Raw genomic sequence first — 15,243 nt, 5'->3', positions numbered from 1 at the left:
GGTGCAAAGCATCAAGACGGCGAAGAGTAGGAGAAGCAGACGAGTAAGCAGGGCAACCATAATCGAGCTTAGACAGGACGAGAGAGGAATGTAAAGCAAGGAGTGCGCGCCTATCTGCCCCCCAAGAAGTATGGGACAAGACCCGAAGGAGGGTAAGGGCCTTAGAGCACTCAACACGGAGGTAAGAGATATGGGGAGACCAAGACAAACGAGTGTCAAGGAATAACCCCAAAAGCTTCGCGGAATCTTTGTATTCAAGGGGATGACCATAAAGTGACAAAGAGGGACGAAGAACAACCCGTTTCCGCGTAAAAGTCATGGCACAAGTCTTAGAAGTAGAGAACTTGAAGCCATGACCTGTGGCCCAAGACGACACGGCATCAATTGCAAGTTGAAGCCGGCGTTGAAGGAGAGGCGAATCATCACCCTGACAACAAAGGGTAAGATCATCGACATAGAGAGCGGAGAAGACACCAGAAGGAAGAGAGGAAAGAAGACCATTGAGGGCAACAAGAAAAAGAGTAGTGCTCAGAACACTACCCTGGGGCACACCTTCGTATTGCTGAAAAGAGGGAGAGAGAGCGGTACCAAGGCGCACCCGAAAGGAACGACGAGAGAAGAAGCTGCGGAGAAAGAGAGGGAGATGACCACGAAGGCCAAAAGAATGAAGTTGAGATAGGATATGATAACGCCAAGTGGTGTCGTAAGCCTTTTCTAGGTCAAAAAGGACGGCAACAACGGAGGTCTTCGCAGCAAAAGCAGTACGAATATAGACCTCCAAGTTCACCAGGACATCTGTCGTGCTGCGGCACTTGCGGAAACCAAATTGAGAAGGGGAGAGGAGGTGATGGTGTTCCAGGAACCACATCAGACGAACGTTAACCATACGTTCAAAGAGTTTGCAGACACAACTTGTGAGAGCAATAGGGCGAAAGTCCTTAGGGGAAGTACCCAGAGACCCCGGTTTGCGAACAGGGAGGACAACGGCATCGAGCCAGTCCTCAGGGACTGACGACGACTCCCAGATCCGATTATACAGACTCGGTAAATACTGAGACGTGCTCGGAGGGAGATGGCGAAGCATCTCATAATGAATACCATCGGAGCCCGCCGCCGTAGAACCGCAGAGGGCCAGGGCAGAACGAAGTTCAGAGAGAGAGAAGGGATCATTATAGAGAAGCTGAAGATGAGTGCAGAAATCTAAAGGACGAGACTCAAGGACAGGTTTACGAAGAAGGAAAGATTGGGGAAGATGAAGACCAGAGCTAACAGAAGAAAAGTGGGAACCCAGTTCGGAAGCGACCTGCAACGGGTCCGCCACAAGAGTATCATGGAGGTGAAGGACCGGTGAAACATCGGGAACGAACTTACCCGCTATCTTGCGGATACGCTTCCAGATCTGGGCCAGAGGGGTCTCGGACGTAATTGTTGAGACATAAGATGCCCAACATTCACGTTTAGCCGTACGGATGGCCCTACGGGCCACCGCACTCGCTTTCCGAAAGAAAAGAAAAGAATCGGTCGTCTGCCTACGGCGGTGCCTCTTCCAGGCTGCACGCTTACAGCGGACAGCCCGAGCACAGTCCGCATTCCACCAGGGAACGCACTTCCGTGGACCCCGAGAGGAAGAGCGAGGAATAGAGCGGAGGGCAGCGTTGAAGACAGTGTCATGAAAAAGGAGGAGAGCGCGAGAGAGAGGCAGAAGGGAGAGGTCAGGGAGAGCAGCACTGAGGGTAAATAGGGTCCAGTCTGCCTTAGCAAACTGCCACCTAGGGAAAGAGAGGGAAGGGCGAAAAGAAAAAAAGGAAACAAGGATGGGGAAATGATCACTTCCATGGAGGTCATCAAGAACCTGCCACGTGAAATCTAAGTAAAGAGAAGAAGAGCAGAGAGAAAGATCAAGACAAGAAAGGGTGCGAGTCCGAGAGTCCAAATGAGTGGGCTCACCAGAATTCAGAAGAGACAGGGAAGAAGAGAGGAGAAACGGCTCAAGGAGGCGACCCCGGGTATTCGTCAGAACGTCACCCCAAAGAGAATGACGACAATTGAAGTCACCCAGCAGGAGCACAGGCTCCGGCAAGGAGTCCAGGAGGTGTTTCAAATCAGGAAGAGAGAGCGGGACACTCGGGGGGAGATAAATGGAACAAACTGTGTACCATTTCCCCACAAAGATACGAGCAGCAGAACAATGGAGAGGCGAAGGAAAAAGTAAAGGAACAAAGGGAACATCAGCCCGAATCAAGAGAGCAGAAGAATTAGAAGCCCCAGCAATGGCTGGGGGGGGGGGGGAGAGAAAGGAATAGCCACGAAAACGACAAGGACGAGCACCAAGCATTGGCTCCTGGAGACAGACACAAAGGGGCGAAAACCGCGAAATAAGAAGTTGGAGTTCGAGGAAATTGGCGTAATAACCTCGAACGTTCCATTGAAGAATGGACAACGACGAGAAGAGAAAGGACAAAAACAGAGAACAAGGAAGAAACAAAGGCGAAAGAGCAACAGAGCACGTTAAAGAATATCAGGGTCGGGATCAGGGTCAGCAAAGTCAGGGTTAGGGGGCATGGGTAAACTGAGCAAAGACTGAGGGAAGGAAACGGGAGAACAGATCAGAGGTGGGCGGGCAGGTTCCGGAGGAGGAGGAGGAAGAGGAGACAACGGAGAGGAGCCATCAAGGACAGCAGCAGGAGGAGGGGGAGTAGAAAGAGGGGAGCGCACCCCAGCAAGAGCAGCAACCGAAAGGGAAGCAGGGGCCAAAGAAACCTCCATAGTAGGAACAGGGGGCGCAAGCACTGAAACGGGAGGGGAAGGAGCAACAGAGCCAGGAGGAGGAGCTGAGGAAGAAAGCGAAGCCTTCTTACCCGCCGGGGAAGAGGAAGGAGAGGAGCCAGGCTTACGCTTCTGACTTAAAGAGACCGGTGTCCCAGCAACTACGTACTGGGCAACGGATTCCAGTGTCTCAACAGGAGAAGCCGAACGAGAGCACACACGACGGCCGTTAGGAGAGCGATGGACATCCGCCCGCACCGACAGGCGGCGGGGAGAGCCGATAGATGGAGGAAGAGGATGGGAAGGAGGATCGGAGGGGGACGAGGAAGAAGACACAGAAGACACGACAGACCGGGTAGAAGGAAGGGGAACCCCACACAGAGGACCAGGAGGAGGATCTTTCGGGAGAGAACCCAAAGGAACAGAGGAGGGGGCAGTGGGCGCATCAGGGTCCAAGGCCCGGAAACGGTTGTGAGTCTGAGGAAGGCGGGAAGGACGAGGAGAGGAAGAGCGCAACACGCGAGCATAAGAGATATTAGCATAAGGCGGGAGCCGGCGAACCTGGCGCCTCGCCTCAGGAAAAGATAAACGCTCCCGGTGCTTCAGGTTGAGGACGGCTGCCTCAAGCTTGTAATGGACACACGCACGGGAGAAGGTAGGATGGGCCTCACCGCAGTTGAGGCAACGAGCCTGGGGAGAAGTGCACTCCGACTTAGAGTGACCTTCGCCACCACACAAAGGACAGAGAGAGACAGTCCCGGAGCAGCGGAGGGCACCATGCCCAAACCTCCAGCACTTGTTGCAGAGCCGAGGAGAAGGAATGTACTCCTGGACAGAGCACCTGGCACCAGCAAGAATGACAGAGGGTGGAAGGGTCCTACCATCAAAGGTAATCTTCACAACCCGGAGGGGTTGACGGCGACTACCACGAGGGGGACGAGTAAACGTGTCCACCTGGAGAATAGAATGGCCCTGGGCAGCGAGGATATGTCGAATACCGTCGTGGCAGTCGCGCAGGTCCCGAACACCGGTTGCAACATGGGGCGGGAGCAAAATAGTGCCAACACTGGCATTCAACTGAGCGTTCTTCGAGACCCGAACGGGGGTCTCGCCAAGGCAGGATAAGGCAGCCAAGCGGGAAGCAGCATCCTGAGAAGGAGCAGCAACGACACGTGTACCGAGACGAGTGGGGTTGAAAGTAATGGAGGCATCCACGGAATCAATGAGATGTCGATGAAGGGAGAAATCGTCAGGAGGCGCAGAATCAAGAGGGAGGAGATCAAAATATTTGGCCCACGAAGCGGGACCAAACAAGGCTTGATAGGTAGCAGAACTGGAAGGAATCGAGCGAGGGCGGCCGTGACGAGGACGGCGGTGAGAACCCCCAGAGAGAGAGGGGTTAAAAGGCGCAGTAGTTACAACTAGAGAAGGAGCCGCGCCAGGGGACGAGGTAGTCACCACTGGGGGCTTGGGGCTCGACCCAACCACAGAGGAGGGAGGGGAGCCAGGGGAAGGAGTCAGAGAGGCCAAAGGAGGAGCAAGGTCGGGGCCCAATGCAGCGGAGGCTACAGAGCCCGGTCTTCCAATACGGACCGACTCGGGGGCTTGGTCACCCACCCCACGAGCCTGAGAAGGTAAGCCAGAAGCAGCCGAAACAGGGGTTATCATCTTGACGAAAAGAAGAATTCACTCACGAATGTGCCCCCACACCCACCATGGAGCCACAATTAGAGGCAGGACACCCAACAAGAAGCTATCGCCGGTCTTGTCGGGGCCTCCTAGGGGTGCGTCGTGAGTATACGCCCCACAAACGCCACCTTAAGAAACCGACAGTCCGTCGAGATCGGGTTCAGTGACGAAGTGGGGATTGACAATAAAAGGTTCCCCTCGCTCTCGACGTCGGGTACTGCAGTTCTATGGGTGCATGAGTATGCCTCCTCAAGCACCCGGGCGTCAAAATAGAAGAAGTCCATGGAAGAACCAGAACGAGCAAAAGGTCGGCAGGAAACGGCAAGCAGATAGGAGAAGAGGGGGGAGAAAAACGAAACAGAAGGAAAAGGAAAAGGTGCCCAGCAGAATTGGAGAGGACGGCAGCAGGAGCACAAGGCTAGAAAAGGACAGAGGACTGTCCTAAGGAGCATCACACTCCGGCAGCCGCCCACGAAGCCCCCACACGGCGACAACGAGCTGAGCGGGGAGGGGGCACCAATGAAGCAAAACACCACCAATGAAGCAAACACCACCAATGAAGCAAAACACCACCAATGAAGCAAACACCACCAATGAAGCAAACACCACCAATGAAGCAAAACACCACCAATGAAGCAAACACCACCAATGAAGCAAAACACCACCAATGAAGCAGGGGGCTTCAATAGAGCTTCCAGACAAAAGTCACTGAAGCCCTTTGCAACGTCTTATCTACGAGTCGGGCGGCTGGCTCTCTCTCTCTCTCTCTCTCTCTCTCTCTCTCTCTCTCTCTCTCTCTCTCTACAAGATGCAGCTCTTGCCTGGTACAGCTATCCGGCCACTGTTGGTCCGGCTGGCCGGAGATTTGTAGTCTTCCGGCCGGTGATGAGTGTAGCCGGCCGGCCGGCCGGTCCGGAGTTGTGGGAAGTGTTGATCAGATCTATTGGGCCGAGACTCACAATGCAACAACCGGTGGCTCGCTGTCTGTCTGTGTCTGCGTCGACTCTGTCAGCGATATATATAATACATTTTCGATTTTGGATTTTTTTGGTGTGTTTTATTCTGAAGTTGTTTTTTTTGTTTGGATTTTGTTTATTTAATTTTATTTATTCGGTGTATTTATTTATTTATTCTCCTAGGGTTGAATTTATGTATGTGTCAAATGTGTAATTATAAAGAAGTTTTCTTCAACGCTATGTAATATTTTCTTATTTATAATTTTTATTTTCCAAATTTTATGTTGAGATTAATTTCACTTTATTATTTTTTTATTCTACTATAATGTTGTTGCCACTGATATTCATAGAAAGTTTTTCTTGAGAAAAAGTTATCATTTTTACAATATATTTTCCTTTAAGATACATTAATTTCTATATCACTAAGGATTTTTGTTTTTAGAAGCATTCATTTTTTTTTTACTAACAACGTAATGCATCTCTGAAGGGACAACAAATATTTATATTCCTCTATATTGGCTTTCTAAACAAATCATAACATATGGGTTTGTCTTAGGATATATTTTCATAGAGTTATTAAGTTCTCCGTATGATAACTACTGACCTTCGCCAGGATGCAAACGTTGAGATAGTTGCTCACAGCTCTCAGATATACTTATATACTGCTGGGTGAACAGTGGCATAAGATGGAAGGAAACCTCCTTCGCACAGGAATGGAACCTGGGTCCTCTCGGGTGTGACCCGTCCGTCAGCCCTTACTAACTACGCCACTAGGCCTGAACACATATGGTATGGAATACACTGGGACAAACGCTAAGTTATACACTGATAAATACCAGGAATATATATATATGTCGTACCTAGTAGCCAGAACGCACTTTTTGGACTACTATGCAAGGCCCAATTTGCCTAATAAGCCAAGTTTTCCTGAATTAATATATTTCCTCAAATTTTTTTCTTATGAAATGATAAAGCTACCCATTTCATTATGTATGAGGTAAATTTTTTTTATTGGAGTTAAAATTAACGTAGATATATGACCGAACCTAACCAACCCTACCTAACCTAATCTAACCTATCTCTATAGGTTAGGTTAGGTAGCCGAAAAAGTTAGGTTAGGTTAGGTTAGGTAGTCGAAAAACAATTCATGAAAACTTGGCTTATTAGGCAAATCGGGCCTTGCATAGTAGGCTGAGAAGTGAGTTCTGGCTACTAGGTACGATATATATATATATATATATATATATATATATATATATATATATATATATATATATATATATATATATATATATATATATATATATATATATATATATAACATACATACATACTAAGATTGTGACGAGAATCTTGAATAGATCAGTGACTATTCGGGCAGGTGTTTCGCCCATCGCACATTAATACAAACAAAGAAGGTAAACAAGACTGCTTGGGTCCTCTACTGTGAGAGAGCTGCGGGTAAAAATCAGAGAGAATAAAAACCTCATTTAATATAATACAAAAAGACTAATTTTACACAAAATGACTAGTAACAATAAATGAAAACAAAACCCCATTATCCACTTGGCTTACACAATATCAAAAGAGAAATATATACAAGTAGAATTTACGTTAAATAACAATGGTGTAGGTTAATACTTTATACAAACTGCTGTGTGCGTCTACCGTCACGAGGAGGGGGGAGGGGGGGGGGGGAGGGGGGGGGGGAGGGGGGGGGCGAGAGTAGATGTTACAGCTGAGAGCACTCGAAGTTTATAGTCCGTTGTGCTGGACGCTGGCAAGCCCTTATATATGGGGCATGACGTCATAGTTGACGCTAATTCTGGAGTTTTAACAATCAGCCTGGAGTAAAACGATCGTTAGGTGGTGGCGTCTGGTCCCCTGCCAAGACAGCGGGTGTCACGGGTACTGGAGGGTGGAGGGGGAGGGGGGGGGGGGGGAGGAGATGTGTCTAGACACCAATGTTTTGGGCACGTATTGTTGTTGTCGTTGATGTTGGAGCATATAGATAAGTAGGCGGTAAAGGACCAGACAGGATCTACTAAGCAGGACATTACCATAACAAAATATATAAAAGGATATTTTTTAGGATATTGGTCAAAGAAGAAACGGAATTTTCACTTTTATATTATATTATATTTTATATTTTATTATATTTAATTTTTGTCCAAATGTCTTTGATTTACTTGGAAGTTAACTAAAAAAAATTTTGCGGAGAGGCTATTTTGTTTTATTAATATTTTATGTCTTTTATTCGTTTTAATTTTGTCTTTTTTTTGAAGGGTCAAGACCAAGATTTTTCCCCTACAAGTACCCCAGGATTTCCGCTTTCAGATCCGTTTTTTTCCCCTCCGCCTCTCGTTTTTCCTCTTTATCCTCTCATTATTTCCTTCCCTATCTCCCCTAGTCTTCCCCGCTTTCCCTGAGGCCTACGCAAACATCGCGGTGATACCACAGGCACTCCAGGGTCGTATAATTCCCCAAAGCAGGGGAGAAGAAATGTGGTTCTCTCTCACTCACTCAGGGAGAGGGAATGTGGTTCTCTCTCACACAGGGAGAGGAAATGTGGTTCTCTCTCTCCCTCAGGGAGAGGAAATGTGGGTTCTCTCTCTCCCTCAGGGAGAGGGAATGTGGTTCTCTCTCTCACTCAGGGAGAGGAAATGTGGTTGTTTCTCTCACTCAGGGAGAGGAAATGTGGGCTCTCTCTCTCTCTCAGGGAGAGGAAATGTGGTTGTTTCTCTCACTCAGGGAGAGGAAATGTGGGTTCTCTCTCTCTCACTCAGGGAGAGGAAATGTGGGTTCTCTCTCTCACTCAGGGAGAGGAAATGTGGTTGTTTCTCTCACTCAGGGAGAGGAAATGTGGGTTCTCTCTCTCCCTCAGGGAGAGGAAATGTGGCTCTCTCCCTCCCTCCGTCTTCCTACCCCCTGCCCTTGCCACCTTGAGAAGATTCAATTACTCCAAAAAGGGCTTTTACGTCTCGGTGTTTACTTAATCACGGAGTTTCCCCCTCTAGCCTGTCTGTCGTATGCGAAGGAAGATTACCGGTCAGTGGTAAACTCAGTCTAATCCCGTGGTAAACTCAGTCTAATCCCGTGGTAAACTCAGGCTAATCCCGTGGTAAACTCAGGCTAATCCCGTGGTAAACTCAGGCTAATCCCGTGGTAAACTCAGGCTAATCCCGTGGTAAACTCAGGCTAATCCCGTGGTAAACTCAGGCTAATCCCGTGGTAAACTCAGGCTAATCCCGTGGTAAACTCAGGCTAATCCCGTGGTAAACTCAGGCTAATCCCGTGGTAAACTCAGGCTAATCCCGTGGTAAACTCAGGCTAATCCCGTGGTAAACTCAGGCTAATCCTACTCCCGTCCGGATGTTGGCTATTTAAAGACGCGATGTGTTCAACATCCAGCTAGCACCCTAGACAAACGCACAGCGCTGTGGCAACGTCATTTCCCTTGTAAAACGTACCATTAAACGTTGCGTTTACTTCGTAGGTTCGTTGGGACGCATATTTGGGTTCCAAGTTCGAGGCTCTGTTCGAGCCCTGACCTTATGGGAGTATCGGACCATAATTATCATAGTTGATAACCTCAGTAGCCATGATCAGACATAATTATCCATCGAACCATGATCTGACATAATTATCTATCGAGACAGGGAGCGTGGTGTGGTAACGAGGGTGGATAGTAAGGTATAAATATTAGGGGAGAGAGCTATAGGGTGAAATGACTCTACGGCACTTGGAAGGGATATATAGAGGGGCGGCCCAGGAGCTGGGATATATGAGAGGGGGCCCAGGAGCTGGGATATATGAGAAGGGGCCCAGGAGCTGGGATATATGAGAGGGGGCCCAGGAGCTGGGATATATGAGAGGGGGCCCAGGAGCTGGGATATATGAGAGGGGGCCCAGGAGCTGGGATATATGAGAGGGGGCCCAGGAGCTGGGATATATGAGAGGGGGGCCCAGGAGCTGGGATATATGAGAGGGGGCCCAGGAGCTGGGATATATGAGAGGGGGCCCAGGAGCTGGGATATATGAGAGGAACCCAGGAGCTGGGATATATGAGAGGAACCCAGGAGCTGGGATATATGAGAGGGGGCCCAGGAGCTGGGATATATGAGAGGGGGCCCAGGAGCTGGGATATGAGAGGGACCCCAGGAGCTGGGATATATGAGGGGGGCCCAGGAGCTGGGATATATGAGGGGGGCCCAGGAGCTGGGATATATGAGGGGGGCCCAGGAGCTAGGATATATGAGAGGGGGCCCAGGAGCTGGGATATATGAGAGGGGGCCCAGGAGCTGGGATATGAGAGGGGCCCAGGAGCTGGGATATATGAGGGGGACCCAGGAGCTAGGATATATGAGGGGGGACCCAGGAGCTGGGATATATGAGGGGGAACCCAGGAGCTGGGATATATGAGGGAGCCCCAGGAGCTGGGATATATGAGGGGGACCCAGGAGCTGGGACATATGAGGACGACGTGTGTGTGATCCCGAACATCACTCTACACTAGCCCCTGTACACTACTGCTAGGTTGGTGTACAGGGACCAGTGTACATCAACACTGAATATTCATCACAGCTTGATTATAACTATAGGCTACAAGATTATGTAGCAGTTATGCATGAAGACTACATGTATTCCATATGTAAACCACAAAATGCTACGTATATGTGGATAAAACCTAGGTCACACATTACAACAGTTCACCTTAAACAATGACAAAATTGAGCCATATGGGTATATATATGTACACTTTGGCTTCAAGAAATGCCGCAACACTTTAATAAACTATAACAATTCTAGTCATATTAAAATTTGACTATGGCACGAAGTCGTATACGTAAAGCAATTCACTTGCACTCTACCCATCAATTGCAATATTAACAAAGTCTCGTATATTACTAAATGTTGAAATGTTGTGCAAAGCATTATCTTAATGACAGCTCAAATTTTCAGTGTTGCACAATGTAACATCAGCAACTGCAGAACAAGCAATAGTTCCACAATTATCAATTTAATTGTATTTATATCGAAAGCGCTCATACAAAAAATGTAACAATCTATATCAAGGAAATAATCACAGGTATCTGACGACGGAAACCTTCCCATGTCCACTGAAACAGAGAACACACACAAATGAATGGCAACGCTTTCTTTCACCTGTGAGTGCTGTTCATCCAGGAGTAAATATAGGTATCAGAGACGATGAATCACAATAACGTGGTTGAATTTCTTTTTAGACACCCAACACACACCACACAATTTCAGGGTTGTATTGTAGTAGTCCCCTCTACAGGAAGATTACTGTCTCCCTGAGGGGTGGTTTGCATCATGTTCCTGTAGAGGGGACTTCTACAAAACAACCCTCATTTGCAGAATTGTTAAAAAAGAGCCCTGAAGCCAAGTCTGCAGTTAGGGAAGTTGCCATGGAAGTGGCTTCTTCTCAGGAAGCAGCTAGATGTACTAGCCAGCTGATAGAGCGAAAAAGAGCAATAGTAATAGTAGGCATTAAGGAGCAAACAGGGACCAGTCCAGCGGAGAGGAGAGACAATGACAAAAATTAAGTTAATGAGAGCCTTAAAGGGGTAAAGATAGAGAGGGCTGACAAGAATATTGAAAAAGTCATCAGGCTCGGACAGTACAACAAGGACAAAGACCGAGTGATAAAGGTGGTATTAACGAGCAAAAAAAAAAAAAAAAGAGGAATTATTAGCAAGGAAGAGTGGGTTAGCAAATGTATCGAAGTTCAAAAAAGTATTCCTGCAGAGGGATATGACAAGGGACGAGAGAATGAGGGTAGCAGCCACTAGGAGGGAGTGCAGGGAGAGAGAAAGGAATCAGGGAGCCACAACCTTGTGGCCTACAATCCCAGAGGGGAGTGAGGAACCCTCCACAAGAAGTTCAACAGACACAGTGAGAGAAGCACCACCCCCATCCTCCACTCAATAGATGTCTTACCTGCCCAAACCCCTAGTGCCAAAGGTGCCCACCTAGGGCACCCTCTTCCCCCACTCTCCCCCTCCCCAGGATCTCCCATCTCCCTCCCCCAAGCTCTCCCTAATTCCCCATGCCCTCCCACCTCCCCCACCCACAAGCCCCCCATTCTCCCCACTCCCCTAAATCCTCCAGTATCCCCCCTTCCCCCCCCCCCCACTTCCCTAAGCCCTCCCTTCTTCCTCATCCCCCTCAGCCCTCCCTTTCCCCCAACCCCCCTCCCCCCTCCAAGCCCTCCTTCCACTTTTGCCCTCCGAAGCCCCCCCATTCCACCAAGCCCTACCACCTCCCATTCCCCCCCCCCCCCCCCCAAGCCTCCCCTTCTCCCACACTCCAAGCCTCCCCCTATTACCCCTCCCCCCATCCCTCCCCATCCCCATGCCTTCTTTTCTCCCCTACCTCCCCCCCCCCCCAGCCCTCCCTCCTACACCTCCCTACCCGTACCAGATCCTCCTAGCCCCCACACAACCCAGACCCCTCAGGTCCCGTTTCATAAGCTCTCCCTTCCCGGTCCCTCCCTGTTTCCCTGCTTCAGGGGAAGCAAAAGAAACTGTGAAAGGGCATAGGAGAGTGAGTTTCAGGGTGATGTACTCGAACATAAATGGAATCACAAGCAAGGCAATTGAACTAAAGGAAAGAGCACAGGAAGTGAACCCAGATGTAATCGGACTCACAGAAACAAAACCCTCAGGAATCATAAGGAATGCGGTGTTTCCCAAGGACTACACTGTAATAAGGAAAGAAAGGGAAGGAAAGGGAGGTGGTGGAGTGGCCCTACTAATGAGAAAGGAATGGAGTTTCAAGAAGATGGTTATCCCAGGCTGCGAGAGATTCAGAGACTACATAACAAGCACCATGACAATGGAAGGACCAAAAGTAGTAGTAGCAATGATATATAACCCTCCACCAAATGACAGAAGACCCAGGCAAGAGAATGACAACAACAACATGGCAGTTAACACTATAATTGAGAGGACAGCCTCTGCTGCCTGTAGAAATAGATCTCATCTGCTCATAATGGGGGACCTCAATCACAGATGGATAGACTGGGAGAACAAGGAACCGCATGGAGGTGAGGATACATGATGAGCCAAACTATTGGAGGTGGCGACAAGATACTTTTTAAGCCAACATATCAGGGAACCCACTAGGATGAGAGGAAATGATGAACCAGCGGGACTATGTCGTCATCACTCAGAACGACTCCGACATAAGGGAAATAGGTTTCGGGGCCCCGGTAGGAATGAGCAACCATAGTACACTGGTGTTTGAGCATCTGGTTGACGGGATATTTGGAAATTTGAAAAGCGGCTAATGTAGTCCCGATATACAAGAAGGGGGATAGATAGGAGGCACTGAACTTCAGGCCAGTGTCCCTAACTTGCATACCATGCAAGCTGATGGAGAAGATTGTGCGAAAAAAGCTAGTGGGACATCTGGAGCGAAAGAACCTTGTAACACAGCATCAACATGGGGTTCAGGGATGGCAAGTCCTGCCTCACAGGATTAATCGAATTCTACCACCAGGCAACAAAAATCAGGCAAGAAAGAGTGGGGTGGGCAGACTGCATATTTTTGGATTGCCAGAAAGCCTTTGACACAGTACCACACAAGAGGCTAGTAAAAAAGCTGAAGATGCAGGCAGGAGTGAAAGGGAAGGTACCCCATTGGATAAGGGAGTGCCTAAGCAACAGAAGACAGTGAGTCACTGTGAGAGGTGAGGTCTCAGATTGGCGAGACGTCACCAGTGGAGTCCCGCAGGGGTCGGTCCTTGGACCTATACTGAGTCTGATATATGTAAATGATCTCCCAGATGACCTAGACAAACTGAATGAATGGTCCAACAAATGGCTGCTACAATTCAATCCGATTAAATGCAAAGAAATGAAACTAGGCGTTGGAAACAGGATACCAGACACAGGATACAGAATAGGAGATGAAGAATTTCATGAAACGGAAAAAGATTTAGGAGTTGATATCACACCAAACCTGTCTCCTGAAGCCCACATAAAACGAATTACGTCAGCGGCATACGTGAGGCTGGCTACCATCAGAACAGCCGTCAGGAACTTGTGTAAGGAATCATTCAGAATCTTGTAAGACCAATCCTGGAGTATGCGGTCCCAGCATGGAACCCGTACCTTGTCAAGCACAAGACGAAGCTGGAAAAAAGTTTAGAGGAATGCCATTAGACTAGTCCCAGAACTAAGAGGCATGAATTACAAGGCTGCAGGAAATACACCCCACGACACTTTTTTTTTTATTATTATTTTCTACCACAGACGTGGCCACACATTTACAATGCTAACCAGCATATATACATTTTCTTCTGTCCTCCATGGACAGGGTTAGAGATGTGTTAAGCATATAGTTCAAGGGTTTATTGAACACAAAACCACAGAAGGTGATTCGGTGCTTTTAAAATGCTAAGCTAACCTACATACGTAAATACATAGATACACAGATTTACGTATGCCCTACATAAAGTGTTTGATGTGTCTTTTACAGTGTCATTAATGTACATTCACAAAAGGTGAAATGTAATTCTGATCAGCTTCCATATATACTTTATACCCATACATATACACACACATATACATACATATACACACACACACACACACATGCATTCACATACATTTGTCTCATTTATTCTGACAGGGTGAGGTAGCTGATAAAGAAACTAGTGTGCAAATTAAGCACTTAATCACTGAAGGTGATGAAGGTGCTTTTACAAGCTCAGGTTATATAGTTACATCATATATATACATTGTATGATTGATATATTACATGGTCAATCTTGGATACAAATCCAATATATCATCAAGTGTTCCAGTACTCATATAGTAACTAACTCACGACACTGGAAGGCAGAAGAGTAAGGGGAGACATGATCACTACTTACAAACTCTTCAGGGGAATTGACAGGGTAGATATGGATAAACTATTTAACACTGGTGGTACACAAATAAGGGGACAGGTTGAAACTGAGCACCCAAATGAGCCACAGGAACGTTAGAAAGAACTTTCAGTGTCAGTTAACAGGTGGAATGCATTGGCCAGTGATATGGTGAAGGCAGACTCCATAAACAGTTTAAAATGTAGATATGACAGAGCCCAGTAGGCTCAGGAATCTGTACATCAGATGACAGTTGAGAGGCGGGACCAAAGAGCCAAAGTTCAACCTCCGCAAGCACAAATAGGTGAGTACAAACACACACACACACACACACGAAAATATAGAAAGTGAACGAGTTTCGGTTCGTTTTAGACCATTATCAAGTCAAGTCACTTCCGTATTGCATGTTTTACACACCCAAGAGTTTAGGGCACTGGCGTGGGCTGCATCCTGGGGAAGACCAGCAGTTCGACCTCTCTGGTCGACCAAGCTGGTCGAACACGAAAGAATTATGAACGTTGATTGGGGAGGTGGGAGGAAGGAACCTCAATACAGACTTTGAATTACTTTGAATCACAGTACAAGCGGAAATACAGTCTTTCTGTTCTCTCGATGACGGTAATGATTTTGTTGGCCTTTCGGTCTGAGGATGTGTGTATATAGGCCTCACTATTTTCAAAGAGAGAGATCATCAATTACATATTGTTGTAAGTCAAGACTTACAACGAGTCTGAAAAGTTGAAAAGTAAGACTATTGATGTCTTACTTTTCACTTTGTGCACATTTACCGGATTGTTTCTTTTTTTTTTGTCAAATTATTAGCCAAGTTTTGCCTTTAATGAGATGTTGAAAGGAGGCTGCAACTGGATATATTCAGGTTTAAAGGGTTTTGAGGAATTGCGTCGTCTGGTCAACAGGGACTTACAATACTCA

The sequence above is a fragment of the Procambarus clarkii genome, chromosome 16 (assembly GCF_040958095.1).
Source record: "Procambarus clarkii isolate CNS0578487 chromosome 16, FALCON_Pclarkii_2.0, whole genome shotgun sequence".
Lineage (NCBI taxonomy): Eukaryota > Metazoa > Arthropoda > Malacostraca > Decapoda > Cambaridae > Procambarus > Procambarus clarkii.
The sequence above is the reverse complement of the archived record's forward strand: the minus strand, read 5'-3'. Positions refer to the sequence as shown.